The sequence below is a fragment of the Cheilinus undulatus genome, linkage group 21, assembly GCF_018320785.1.
Source record: "Cheilinus undulatus linkage group 21, ASM1832078v1, whole genome shotgun sequence".
NCBI lineage: Eukaryota > Metazoa > Chordata > Actinopteri > Labriformes > Labridae > Cheilinus > Cheilinus undulatus.
The window spans coordinates 39,314,680-39,327,393 of NC_054885.1; the positions used below are offsets into that span (position 1 = coordinate 39,314,680).

The 12,714-nt window shown below is 39.6% G+C and overlaps 1 protein-coding gene and 1 long non-coding RNA gene across 5 annotated transcripts in view; one reads left to right on the top strand and one right to left on the bottom strand.

Annotated features, from left to right (window-relative positions):
• Positions 1–12,714, bottom strand: part of LOC121529404 — an 83,333-nt gene that overhangs the window by 66,854 nt on the left and 3,765 nt on the right. The window lies entirely within an intron of this gene.
• hoxb3a (homeobox B3a) overlaps positions 1–12,714 on the top strand; it is a 114,601-nt gene that overhangs the window by 16,543 nt on the left and 85,344 nt on the right. For 3 of the 4 annotated variants that reach the window (XM_041817200.1, XM_041817198.1, XM_041817201.1), the window contains exon 2: positions 6,000–6,308. The exons of the other annotated variant lie outside the window; for it this stretch is intronic. The gene's annotated coding sequence lies outside the window, so the exon portion shown is untranslated. The remainder of the gene's footprint in view (positions 1–5,999; positions 6,309–12,714) is intronic. 4 annotated transcript variants of the gene reach the window in all.

Below are 12,714 nucleotides of genomic sequence, written 5' to 3' on the forward strand. Positions count from 1 at the left end.
CTAAAGCTGCCTGAAGAAATAATAATAATATTCAAACCAAAATCCTCCATGGTACAAGTAGCAGTTCTAAACGCAGCACTATACAATGTACTACCTATTACCTCAGTTATATGAATATATTTTTATCTTTTTTTCTCCTGCTCGTTTAATGAAGTGACAGCTTTTCGAGCTTTTATATTTTTGAAATTGTGTGACGTCTTATTATTATTATAATAATTATTATTATCTGCAATACAATTAAAGCGCTCTTCATTTCTTGTATGTGGAAATTTTAAAACAAATGTAATTTAATTATAAGCGATAGTTGTGGAGAAAAAGGAGCTCTTCTCTTTCTTTTCCTGCATGTTTTTCTTTCCTTTGTACGGAGCCCCAGACATGACAGTCAAAAAAAATAAATGGTGGCCACAATATATCTATGACACGCACAAAATACTAATTCATGGCCATGACAATACTAAATTGTGGCTACGAAATACTAAATTGTGGCCACAGAATACTAATTCGTGGCTACAGAATACTATGCCATGGCCACTAAATACTAAATTGTGGATCCAAATTACTAATTTGTGGCCACTAAATAAGTATAATGTGTGCATGAAGTACTAATGAATAATATTAATATCAGTCCTGGACAGCTGGGTAAGTAAATCGAGCGCACCTTCTGGGCTAAAGCTACACGATGGGCAGGGAAAGTATGATTGAATTTTATTTTAAGCTGGGAATGAGCTACAGAGACATTCTGAAAGCCATTGTTACCCAGAGGCGTTTAAACAGAATACTGAGAGCCAGAGAGGTACTGGGATACCGGGAGAGGAAGGTGCGCTTGATTTGCCTACCCAGCTGTCAAGGAATAGTATTATTATTATTACTTAGTATTACGTGCGCACATTATACTTACTTCGTGGTATTTTGTGGCCATGAATTGGTATTTGGTGCGCATGCTCTAGCTTTATTTTGGCCACAATGTAATCTTTTTCGAGCATGTCCTGTCCGGGGCTCCGTACCTTTGTCTTTTCTCCCTCGCACATTAAATGCGCACACTCTTCCTCTCTGTTCTGTCCCCATGTGCCACGTTTTAGAGATTTTATTCTGAAAGTGTTTTTTAAATTGATGTTATTTTATTTACATTCCAAAGATCCGTTTATTGACGATGGTATTGTTGAAAATGTGTTACCTCCTCTCTGCTTCTGCCTCTCAGTGTCCTTCCTCTTCTTTGTAAATAGTTCATAGAAATTTAAATAAATGGCTAAAAAAGAACCCTGCTCTTTTCTTTATTTCTCCTTTAAAAAGCTTTGATTTAAAAAGTTCTTAAATGTTTTTAAATCCATTTTTCTTTCGATGCTTTTTGCTTTATTTTCTATTTTATTTTCTATTTTAACGCCTTGCGCAGTAAAATGCAGCATTTTGCACATGAATTATTTCCTTTCTGCAGCGCTGGTCTCTCCTAAAGTTGACGTCAAGCATGCATTCACGTGCACACAGGCGTAATAAATAATTTCATTTAATTTCACTGTTGGTTTTTTGCACACAAACGCACCACGAGCTGTCTGCAGGAATCAGCAGCCTGGGATGATTAATCTGGCCCTGCTCTGACTGATCTTGGTACATTACGTCCTGTAATCTCGTTTTAAATCACAAACCGTCCCTCCGTTTCACTCTCGTTCTCCCGTTAATTTAACGGCTGCTCACACGCGCTCACACCGAGGATGGGACCCCCCCCCTTCCTTCCTCTCCCTTCCTGCAGAAAAAGCGTTAAATAGTTTCTCGGTTCGTGCTCTTTTAATGCTTTAATGAGTCTAATTCTTGCACAACACTCCCCTCCCTCTCCTATCGGTGTTTTCTGGAGCGAAGCTGCACGCGCATGTGTGTTTTATTTTTTCTATATTACAAAAAGGGAGCGGGCCGGCGCCATAGCTCAAACCCTGACAACCAAATAGATAATCAACAAGACGAATGGCTTCTTTTGTAAGGCGCGGCTCCCGTATTAATTTTCATTTTCTTTTCTTAGAGCAGGTATCGAAAAATATAGAGCACGAGAAAATAGCATTCCTCTCGATGAACTTTAAACAAAAAAAAGTCTGCCCCCCAAATTGGTCCGCTCGTATTCCTCGGCCCAGAGAAGATTCCCTATTACTTGTTGGTTGATTTCTCCCTGGGCCTCGTGCCACAGAGACTCCCCCTGCCCATTTATCTGTTTTCTTCCTGTTTATGAAAGGCTCCCCCAGCGCAAACCGCCCTCCTATCAACCTCCGCACGCGCTCTCATGCACAGTGCACCAAAATAAAAGCCCTACATGTATGCTCCAACATAACGCCGTTTCATTGCTGCAACAAAAATCCGTTTTTATGCTTTTATTTGATTTCTTTTCCGACTAAAAACATTCCTCTAAACAGCAGCTTTGCTCTGCAGGATGAGCTTTAGTCTGCAGCTGCAGAAGAGCCACGTGCACAGAGTCCTCTCCTGATAGTCAAACATAGATGATCCATATTCAAGTGTGTGCAATCCAACTTTTAGTATAGGTGCAGTTAAAGTTACAGTTGTTGACTTTAAATGATCCACTTTCATGACATGTCTGCTGTTCTCTGTAAGAGTGCTTCCTGCAGATTTCCTCTCTGTTACCGGTTCATTAGTAATGGCCACTACACTGCTACGTTCATATTTCTGTATTCTTACACTATAAGCATGGGCGTAGCACAGGGGGTACTGATTCCCCTGACCTTTGACATGACTGTATGGAAGCCCATTTGGGTCAAATATAAAAGAAAAAATGTGAAAGTACAGCAATTCTTGAAAATAAATTCAAAGTCATAAATATGAAATAAAAGGTCAAAATTATAAGATAAAAAAAGACAGAATTATGAGATAAAAAGTTAGAATTGACTAAATGACTCTTTATCTCATAATTTCGACTTTGTATCATTTAATTATGATTTTTTTTATCTCGCAGTTTTAAATTTGAATCTTATAATTATGACTTTGGATTTCTTTTTATTTCCTGACTTCCACATTTTTCTTTTTTAAGTGGCAGAAATGGGCTTCCATATGCCGACAATGAAAAGTGTGTTTTTATTTGACTTTCCTTAATAATTAGAGTCATTACTGTATCAAAGAGACTACATGAATCAGTCCAGACTGAAATTTGGATTAACAGACTAAAATACAATTCTGGGAGCCCCTCTCTTAAAAATGTCCAGACAGTGTGGTCCAGCACTGCAAAATAATGCAAGTACATTTAATTTAGCCATAGTAAAAAAAATTGCTCATAAATTTGAAAATTATGGTTAAAAAAACATGAAAATGCATATATATATATTTGTAGAAATGATGCAACATTTGTTGATTGGCTAGCCAGCTAAGGGGGGCCCTGTGTAATATTCTTTCTGGGGGTCCTACATCTTAAGCCACGCCCCTGCTGTCAGTGACGTAGAAGTGTAGCAACATGTCCTTTCAAAATAAAAGCATGTTAGCCCCAAAGTGAATTAAAAACTCATTCTTCTGCACCTCTACATATCCTACTACTCACTTTAAGAGCTTATTTAATAAACATGTGTTTCCATGTTAGCCAGTGATGAGCTTCACAGATATCCACCCATTAACATGCTAGTTTCACTCCTACTTTAAGCACCATTTAGTTGGACGTCATGTTGGTATTGGTCAATATTTAGAGCTGTTTAAATATCTGTGGAAAATTCATCTACAGAAACACACCTGGAATACCTCAGACCAGCCTGAATCTAACTCTGGACAACCACAGAGCCACACTGTTAAAAAAAGACCTTTGAAGAGCCACAAGCTAAGTGGTGAAAAGCAGCGAGAATGGGTTAAAGTGGCAATAAAAACAAGTTAAATGGGGCAAAATGGTCGAAAAGCGGCTAAAAGGGTGAAAAAGGGTAAGGTAGAAATAAAATGCTAGAAGCTGGGTGAGAGAAGGTGGCAAAAACATGACAACAAAAGGAGTGAAAGGTGAATAAAGGCAGCAAAAGGTGAGAGAATGGGCAAAAAGTAGAAAAGAGTGGCAAAAAATGGGGGGGGGGGGGGCATTTAATGGCAAAAGCTTAAATGCACTCAAAAAAGTAAATCATTGGTTGAACTTCCACTTGCTGTGAGGAAACAGCGCTAACCCCTGCGCCGCTGTGCCGCCCATAATCCTTTATAACACGTTTACGTTTTTTCAGCTGTTCATCTTTACAAATTTAAAACGATCTGAAATCATGGAACAAAAAATAAAACAATCCCAACACGCTTTAGGTTCATTAGGTTAGCATTAGCATTAGTGTAATTGGTGACTCTAAATTGCCCGTAGGTGTGAGTGTGAGCATGCAGGGTGTCCATTTCAAGTTCAAATGAGTGGAATATTTTTATTGGGTGATAAATGAAAGGTTTTTTTTTTTTAGTTTGGGACAATTTAAAATAATTAGGTTTGCTCAACCTTCAAAGATAGTTTCTATGAAGTTAAAAAACACAGATTTATCTGATTGTTTTAAAATTAACTGATTCAATTAAAAATGTTTCGTGTGAGTGATTACTTCATTTTTTTTTTAAGTTCAACCAATGTTTTACTTTTTTCAGTGTGGGTGAAAAGTGGCAAAAATATCAAAAAGCAGGACAAATGAGCCGAAACCCAGGGAAAAGTGACAAAAAGAAAAGACAAAAGTAGCCTGAAAGCAGTAAGAATGGATTAAAAGTGACAAAAAAATGCAAATAAGGGCAATGGAAATATACAGAAAAAATAAGGTTGGTAAAGCCAAGTGTGAGAAACAAACTGATTAATGTGACTTGCAATGGAAAGTTCTGAGGTCATAGTTTCCCTTTTTAAGGTTTGATGGAGAATAATATTTCAAACTAGAGCCACATGTGGAGTATCACTGCCTTAGACAGTAGTAGACATTGTTTTATACACATTTTTAAATGCATATTCATTTTCCATTGTGGACAATCCTGTCACTAAAACATACTTTACATCAGAGAGCCAGAGTGTTTGAAAAATACTCTGTAGCTTTGAAATATTGATGCTATTTAAGACATTTTAGGTGAGATTGATCCTCACATGAGATTAGAGGACAAAAACATCATCTATGATGCATCAATATTTTTGATTAAAATGGGAAAATATTCATAAATTGTGTTTGTAGCACTTCCTATCATTCTGTGGTATCATCATAGCTCCAGCCCGCTGATAATAAGCCTCTGAATAGTAAAGGTTCTCTAAAAATAGCCCTTTATCACACCAGTATAAGGATATTACATTTCCATATTTACATTTCATTTCAGGATATTTACACAGCTTTAAATTGGACCAGCAAATCTTGAACACTTAATAAAGTAAAAGTCATTTTAAAAAAGCCCAGGATCGGCTTTACTTCTTTTTCACTGCAAAACTCAATTGTCATCCCTTTATTTTATTTTTCCCTTCCAACTGCACATTTTCTCTGCAGGGTGTGCATTAATTTCTAGCTGCAGAAATCGACCCCCACATATATATTTCTTCTCCTTATATAGTGAACTCTATAAGGTTTAACACCCTCCCCCTGCACGCGCAAACATGAACCCTCAGGCTGCTCCTCTCCGCACATAAGATAATATTTGTGTCCATATGCTGTAATTTTCGCCTCACACCAATCGTCCTATATTAGAGCATCTACAAAGACACCCCCACCCCAATATTCACGCACACACATGTGCCTCCACAATCACCCTGGAGCCCCAGAGCACCGGCAGTCCGAGCTGAAATAAATGAATTTAGGCGCACGGTGACATGCGCACAATAAGGAATCCTTATTCTTTTCTCGCCTCCTTTATCAGCCGCGGCCTTCTGCTGCTTCTGTGAATGGGAGCAGATTTTTGCTAGGATGCCCCCCCACACCCCCTCCCCCTCTGAAAAAGTTCACCGCCATTATTTTGTGGACAGGACACCTCAAGAAAAATGCGAGAATTATTCAAGAACAAATCATTAATCACTGGTTCTTCTTTACTTCTTCTTCTCTATTGTCATCCGGCAGCCACACACAGGAGCCCTTCTGCCAGGAGAGAGAGACAGACAGAGGAGGAGGAGAAGAAGACGTCTTGGAAGACACTTGGAAACCCCCCCACCTCCACTCCCCCCTCCCTCTCACATAAACACTCATACACACACCTCCCCTTCCCACCCGTCAGCGAGCTATTTTTTACACCCCACAAGTATCCTGGTATAAGAAAAACTTTTTTCTTCCTCATTGGAAAGAAGAAAATCCTCCAAAGAAACTCCAACAAACACTCAGAGAGCCGCGAGCGCAGCGCGGAGGAGCATGGCCCGCAGGGCGCAGTTTAAGGTAAGAGGCCTGGGAACTTCATCTTCTCCCCTCTCACTGTCCCTCTGCTCTCAGTCTGATGCCTCCGTGGCGTTTTTATGGTTTTATTGCCCCCTGCGCATTTGGCGAGGTCAGCCGACGGGGGCTTTGATTTTACGCGTTTGGTCCGCGCTGAAGGTGTGTGTGATGGCCTTGTGTTGTTTTCTCCTGAGTTTGTGCAACTGTTTCCTTCCCCGTTTGCTGTGTTGGTGTCACTTCTGCGCCTGCTTGACATGCGGCCTCCAGTGCATCTGTTCAAGTGTGGAGTGTGCGTCTTTACGCACAAGTTTGGGAAAATGATGGAAACTGTTTTATTTATTTTTGATATTTGGAACCAGCTGAAGGTGTATTTTTAAATTTGCGGGATTTGATTGTAGTGTGGAGTTTTCTATGCCAGTGGTTCTCAAGTGGTGGGTCGGGACCCTAAATGATGGCCGCAGAGTTGCTTTCAGTGGGTCGTGAATGTTTGCACATGATTCTGCTTACAGCTTTATTTTAACTGATCCATCATCATGATGCATTTATATATTCTGCTTTTGTGTACAGCCAGTAAATCTGCAGGAACGTTCATATCCGCAACGCTGATGATTACCTTTAACTGATACCCATATTATGCCGCATAAATAAATAATGTAGGGTCTTGCAAATAATTCTAAAAGAGTGTTATCTGGATCTGTTCTTCTTGTAAATTGTCTTGAGATTATTTTCAAAGATTTGGCCCTGTAAAAAGATTGATTAATTGGATGTGAAGCATTGTGCCACTGTGTAAGACCTCAGCTGAAGCAGGTCTGCAGGGCCATGGGCGTAGCACAGGGGGGAAAAAGGGAAATAATTACCCGGGCCCACAGAATGGAGGGGCCCCTGGGAAACCTGCAATGAAAAGTGAGTTTTTATTTATTTTTCTTAGATTAATAAGTGTCATTATTGAATCAAAAGCAACTAAATGAATTGGTCAACAGATGGAAATCTGTATAAAATAGAGTGAAATAAAATAATCGGGGGCCCTTGCTCCTCCCTCAAAAATGTCCAAATGGTATAGCCCAGCGCTGTGAAATAATGCAAGTAAATTTAATTTAACCACTGTAAAAAATACTGCTCAGAAATTATGCTTCAAAAATACATTTAAATGCACAGATATTTGTAAAAATGGCACTATTTTTTTGCCTGGTTAGCCAGTTTAGGGGGGTCCTGTGTAATATTCTTTCTGGGGGCCCAAAATCCCTATCTACGGCCCGAGCTAGGGCAAACCCAAAACTCCACTAACTTATTTTTATAGCCAATATTTACAGCTGATATAGGCTGATTTTTGGCTATTAAAAACCCTATGCAACTTTAAAGTTTAACAAGGAAAAACTACAAGTTGCTCTCTTTGAACAACTAAAATGCCTTTATTTCCAAGGCGCTGCCATGCAGACCTCGGAGTTTTGTTCTTTTTAATTCACCGACCAAATGAATCACCTACCAAGGTGCACCTGAAGCAGTGCTAATTTCAGCAGCTTTTTAATTTTAGTCTTAGTTTTAGTGTTTAAACGAAATGCATTTTAGTTTTAGCCACATTTTAGTCGTTTCTATCCTTTAGTATTTATTTTCTTGCCTAAATCTGGTACCAGATTGTGGTAGTGTGTTCTCTGCACCCTGCCAAACCAGCTGAGAGGCAGAATAGATACAGATGCATTGTTTTTGACAGATTTACCCACAGTGGAGAAATATCAGATTTTGAATGTCTGATGAAAACTACATTACTTTTTAGTCTAGTTTTAGTCATCTTGACAAACACTAAACGTAGTTTTTGTCAGTTTTAGTCACCACAGATCTATCTTTGTTAGTCTTAGTCTAATTTTTGTCATTGAAAAAAGGCCGTTGATGAATAGTTTTAGTCAATGAAATTAACACTGACCTGAAGCACACTATTTGAGTCCATGGAGCATTCCTTCCGGAGGTTTTGTAAAGTTTGACTTGGGAGAAAAATTGCAGTGAAAAATCTGTGATGTACGGAAGCCCAAAATGGATATCCAAATATTTATTTTACTCCATGGTGCCATTATGACATATTTTCTCTCTAGAAAACATCTCAAATGTGCTTAATTCCCCCCCAAAATGAGGACAAATAAAATGCATGCAACACGTCCTCAGGGCTTTTGCTTTGCTGTTCTTTGCTAACATGTTTATTGTGTCCTGTCTTTGTTCAATCATATATTTGTCTCATCTGAGATCCAAACTGCAACATTTTCCTTAATGAATTTGACCTTTTGATCATTTGGGAAATATAGGTCATGGGTTCTCATTAAGGAGGTGGTGCTGGTGCTGAGGCTAGACCAGTTGCGATCCATGCTCCCTGCAGGCTCATATCACTTCAGAAAATTTCACAAAGGCTGCAGCTAATTAATGACAGGATTGTCTGTGTGAATAATTCCTGGAGCTTATTATGCGTTCTTTCATGGTTGTGTTTCTGCGGTTATAAAGTGTTGCTGAGGTTTAGGCCTATAGCTTTTAATGAGATACTGTTGTGTGTGGGTCTTCCAGGTGCACACAGGCTGTGGAGACTGCAGCAGGAATATGAATAATACGGCGCTCAATTGGAGAGAGGGGTGGAGGGGGAGGAGGGAGGGGGTAAAAAGAAAAATTAAAAGAACCGAGGAGGGGGTGCTGGTTAATGGATACTCTCTCGGTTGCGCTCCAAAACAATTTAGCTGGAAAACAAACGATCTGCGCGGCTTTCCAAATGAACTGCGAACGATCGCCGGTCGCCGTGCGCACTCAGGCCTCCGTATCTGCTGAGGAAGCCACTCACTTCTGTTTGACCCCAGCAGAAATCAATCTGCTGGGATAAGAAAGAGAAGGGGGCCGCAGCTCTGCACGGTGGAGGGGCTCCGGACTCTCGTGGGGATGCAGCCGTGGCGTTACGTGGTGCATTGAGAAGTGAGAGAAACAAATGAGAGGAATACAAGCGGCAGGAGAGAAAGAAGGAGGAAAAATCAATGGTCAGCAGAGTGGCCACGCTGCAGCCACACAGGGTTCAACCAGGGGCCACGTTCCTCTGACCGATGAGGTCCACTGACTCTGAAGCCAGAGGCTGACCCATGTTTACTCCCCCGCACGCACTCAGCTCTCACCCCCCACCCCCCCTTGACCTCACAGTGCTGCTGGACCCTCGGACATTCCCAGACCTCCGGGGCCCCTGGGCCACTTAGTTATAACAGGCCGAGTTCAGGGCACTGTAACCCGGGGGCACGGCGGTGCTATCTCCGCTCCCACAGACAGACAGAGAAAGAGAGCCACCTGGGTGGGGTCAGATACAGGCCACGGCTGAGTGACACCCAAACAGGCTGGGGGTGTCAAATGAAGCTGAAATACACACATTATTTCACTGCTTTAAAGGGTTAAAATCTGCTCTATACTCCCATCAAAACAAAGACTGTGCTTTCTGTATTTGGAGTGTCTGACGTTTGTTTTAAAGTTCTTTATTTAGCTTCTGGTTGGGAACCTTTTACAGACAAACAGCTGTGCAGGTCTGCAGTGAGAGAGGTTTGCAGTCAACGTTTTCCCCTCAATGTCCCCGCTTTTTCTCCATTTTTCACAATGAAGCTTTTTGCTTCAGGCTTCTTCTTGCATAAGTGGTGGCCATCAAGGTCGCTCATAAGACGGGAAAAAGGGGGACGCTCTCTGGGGCCCTGGTCCATCCTAAATCCAAGCACCAAATTTGACTACAGACGAAAATGTCCAACTTCACATTATCAGACTGTGTAAATTCAAGTGAGAAGAGCCTCTCCTAAAAGTTGGGACAGCAGACAAGAACAGAGAAGAAAAAGATGAAGCGAAACTCCAGCAGTAACATGTTAACCCGGCTCACCAACAGAAAGGGTCTGCCCTCTGAAAAGCCAAACGTGTCCTCTCAAATTTTCATGTAATATCTGTGCATGCACAGTGGATCAGTTAGCACTAGCCACCTGGCTAACGTTAGCCTCCTGGGCCTGGCTCTGGTCATCATTGGAGCGGACTGTAAAAAAGTTTGTTGTCTTGGCATGGACGCTAGAAGGTTCCAACCACAGCATTAATCTTACAAAAACACTTTCAGAAGACTGGGTTTGCATTCTGAAACAGTCAGCATTTGGGCTGAACGATTTGCAAAAATAATCAAATTGCAATTTTTCCCCCCAATATTGTAATATGCGATTTAATATGCAATTATTCTTAGGTTCCTCATCTTATATATTTTCCAACAAATTCAAGCAATAAATCATTCCATGTCATAGCCCACATTCAGCCAGGAACAGTCAAACATTTAACCATTTTACTGCAAAATGGATCTCCTAGAGTTTTACTTGTCAGAGAAGGCTCTGCTCCAAAGATGCTCCTAGGTTAGTCAGCGGCTGCTTTGACTTTGCAGGAAACACATGGCTAGAAACCCCCATACAGATAGATGCATTTATGACGTGTGTTGAAAACAATGAAATTATTCAGAAGCCATTAGTAGCATGAATCTGAATATGAGGATGCAATAAACTTTATGCTATAAAGGAGGCAGCTGGGGTGGAGGAGGTGAAGCTGGCTATCAGCTGATCACAACTTGGGGTATGACTTTTGTGACCAAACACTAAGCTTCATCAGTTTTAGATAGATAAACTATTTATTTTTGCTTAAATTGCAAATTTGATGTAATTTGCTTTATTGAAGGGAATTATCATTTTTATGTCACTCGTTTAGATTAAGAAAAACACATAAAACACAAAAAAGAGGATTTTTGAAAACCATTATTAAAAAATGACACTTGAATTTGTGCATAGTGTGCTTAAAATCTCTCTCAAGTTGAAGAAATATTGCAACTTATGGGATTTGAAAATTGCAGTAGGCCATATTGCGATTTAATCTAATTTGCGATTAATCGCCCAGCCCTAATCACACCTGATCAGGGACCCGGTCTTTTAGGGACCCAGAACTTTCTATGGGTAGGACTACTCTCCTGATTTCATTTCACAACTTACCATTTACCACGCCCAATATTGAATGAATTTGAGTGCAATGATATAGAGTGGGTGTGGCACATTTGTTTCTATGAATAAAACAGATTTTAGCTACACTCAGAAAAATGAATCGTGGCATAGTTTATTTTTAAGTATTTACATCTATTTGATTTTATTTAAATGATCACATTTTTAGAATTTATTTGTTCAAATTCCTTAAAATCAGCATAAATCTGTTAATTGCGAAAACAATTACATTTAATCTGTTACAACGTATGAATGTAGTTTAAATATGACGAGCTGTGGATCAACCAAGATTCATTCAGTTCAATTTTATGAGATTGGATGACATAAAGATTTCAGTACATCCATGCTCATCCATTCAAAACACATTGGGTTTATTGGTATTATTACATAAATCTCATTCTTGATTGTTTCATTTACATTTGAGTGACAAATATGCAGCACATAAAGTTTATTTGCCTGTTTATGTTGAATCTAAGTAACTCAAATGGATGGAAATTTTATATGCATTAGGCCTAAATATTTCTGTGAGTGATAGTCTATTATTAAATACACAATTACTAGAATCCCTAAATTATATTCAGGTAAGAACACAGATAAAAATATTCAGCCCAACCTACTTAGAAAAACCTAGGCAACTTTTTGCATCATTTTTTGTAGAATATCCAGATTAATCTTTGTAAAAACTTTGTTTTAGTTCAAGAACAAAAAAAATCTAAGTGAAATTTTCTACATTTTAAAGTAGATTCATCAAAACTAGTCTTTGTTTAACCCAATGTTTTCTTTGAAATACATGTAATTTCAATTATTCTCAGCTTGTAAAAATGACTCATGCTTTCAGTGCAGTCTAACACAATAATACGAAGAGTATAATTTATGATTCCTCCCATAGTGCTGTTCTTTAGAAACACCTGGAACAATGCCAGCAAAGAAAGTCTCTGCATTTAGTTCCACACCTTCTTCCTTTTCCCTCATCAGTAAAATTATCAGAGAACGCTAAATTTTCACCACAAACAGGCGTCAGAAAGTCGAACTCATTTTCAGGAAGTCCTCTTCTCACTCATGGTGCAGACGTGTTGACCATCAAAATCAACAATAATCCATCAGAAAGATGATCAGCAGTGATCATTCAACATCTAAACTCACCTGATCACATTCACACACATCTAAACACATATGAACACTCTGCCCCAGGGCATCATGGGAAAATCCTGCCTACATATCCCAGATTAGAATCCCACCAATCTGATCTCTCATCACTGCTATGTCTTCAGTTAGCAGTTCATCTGTCCCTGATTGTTAGAAAAGACATTAATCACTCATTTAAAATACCCACAATGCATCACAGAGGGCGTTAATTCATGGAGAATGTAGTTTTTTGTAGTTTTGAAATACAGAATGAA